This window comes from Suricata suricatta, chromosome 11 (genome assembly GCF_006229205.1).
Source record: "Suricata suricatta isolate VVHF042 chromosome 11, meerkat_22Aug2017_6uvM2_HiC, whole genome shotgun sequence".
Lineage (NCBI taxonomy): Eukaryota > Metazoa > Chordata > Mammalia > Carnivora > Herpestidae > Suricata > Suricata suricatta.
Window position 1 is genome coordinate 75,919,132 of NC_043710.1, and position 2,122 is coordinate 75,921,253.

General features: G+C 34.0%; 1 pseudogene; it reads right to left on the bottom strand.

Moving 5' to 3' along the window:
* Positions 1-1,472: 1,472 nt before the first annotated feature.
* Positions 1,473-1,638, bottom strand: LOC115306001 (annotated as a pseudogene).
* Positions 1,639-2,122: the final 484 nt, after the last annotated feature.

The following is a 2,122-nucleotide window of genomic DNA, read 5'->3' on the forward strand; positions in this document are numbered from 1 at the left end:
CCAAACTATATATGAACTTCATACTTCCCCAGTAATAATCTTTGATTTCAAGGTATAGCAAATTTAAACTAGGAATCTGGGGCACCTGGGTGGCTCAGTAGGTTAAGCCTCCGACTTTGGCTCAGGTCAGATCTCACGTTCGTGGGTTCGAGCTCCACATCAGACTCTGTGCTGACAGCTAGCTCAGAGCCTGGAGTCTGTTTCTGGTTCTGTGTCTTCTTCTCTCTCTGCCCCTCCCCCTCTAATGCTCTGTCTCTCTCTGTATCAAAAATAAATAAAACATTAAAAAAACTAAAAAAAAAGAAACTAGGAATATGAATTCTAACAACAGTTACCAAGAGGAGAAAAATTTGAACTATCCCAGGGATTTAGTTTGTCAATTTGTATTCCCTGAGAAAAAGTCCTCTGATACCAGAAAATGCTTGTGATAAACATTCCCTGAGGGTAAATATATAAATTCTTAGTTCCATCCGAGGCAAATCAGATGGTTGATTATTCCAATATTTCACTGCAATTAGAAGTAACTGTTTATATCTAGCATGGAGTTAGTCATTTTTATTTTTAGTTATGTCTTGTATATGCCCTGGACTTCCCAGGTCAATCAATTGAGAGGCTTAAATTCAAACATTTAACATACTTTTGAATTATCAGTTTAGCCTCCTCCTGTTGTTGCCATGGCCCAGTATGTGTTTTAAAATATTTCAACAATATATATGATGTTTGTTATTTTAAGCACATATGTACATTATTTACTCTATGTTAGCTTATGTATCAATGTAACCAACATAATTTTCTTTACAACATTAAGAGTTTGGCAAATAGAATGATAACCATGATACCCTATTCTAGAGAAGAAAAACATCTCCTTTGTTTTTATTTTGGGATAATTCAAAGAAATCAATGTTTAAAAGCTGAAATGAATCCAACAATTTGGCACAAATGGCCTATTCCTTGCAATGCTGCATGTTTACATATGTCCTAATGAGAAATCAAAATGAGATACAGAGGGAATACACACATACACACACACTAATATAGAGTTGACTACCTGAAAATCACCATACAGCAAGACTCTCTCCCTAATATTTCTTCTTCCATGCCTAGTAAAAGGAAATTTACTTCTTTTTTATGTAATTCTTTTTGGACATTTATTCAAGACTAAGGAAGATCAGGCTCCCTTAACCAACTGCTGCAATGGATATGTGACTGCCTATAGCCGGCAATCTGGCTAGACTACTGTGGGTAGCAGGTCTTCACCTTAGATGGCATTCTGATTCCATTCTTTTCTCCATGTTTTCTCCTCATTTCTAAATCACCTAAAATAAAGCATAACTTTAACATGTATACAAAATTAAAAATATTTTGTTCAGGCAGTAATCTAATGATTATGTACATTTAAAAAAATAATGAATGTATTTTCACTTCTCTCCCAATTTTTAAAATGTGAACATTCTCTATTTCAGTCACAGCCTTTACTTCCAGGTGACTTCTTCATTAGGTCTCAATTCTCTTTTAAACAACAAACTCTTGTTCCAGAAGGCAGGCATTGTTCTTTTTGTCTAGATAACATCCAAGGACAAACCCCACAGGCTCAAGTATATGTACCCAGTGGTCATGTACAATCTGAATTATGTTCATTGTGAATATTTGGCCTTGGTGCCAAAAACTGATTATGTACATTGAAATCAACTTTTAAAAAGTTCATGATTTATAAGATATTCTAGTTGTTAAAATAAAAAGCAGCAGAAATAAAATGAGGAGTAAAGGAATATTTCTCTCACAAGGCATGTCACACAAGCAAAATTAAGTTGATAGCCAAAGCAAATGTATTAAATCAATTTCTGAATGAAAGGTAACTTCTATGCTATACAGCCAGTGACAAATTCCTGAGCCATATTGGTTTTGCATATTATATTAATATGCAAATATGAATTTTATTTAATTAGTTATTTATTTACAGGGAAACTTCATGAAAGACCAAGAAAAATACAGATACTGGCAGTTTATTTTAAATAGTCAATCTGACTAATACCCATATGGCAATTGCTCTGGGTCATGGTCTTGCTTCTAACATAAAGTAAATATCTGACTTTGAGGCAAATCACATGAATGCTATGAATGT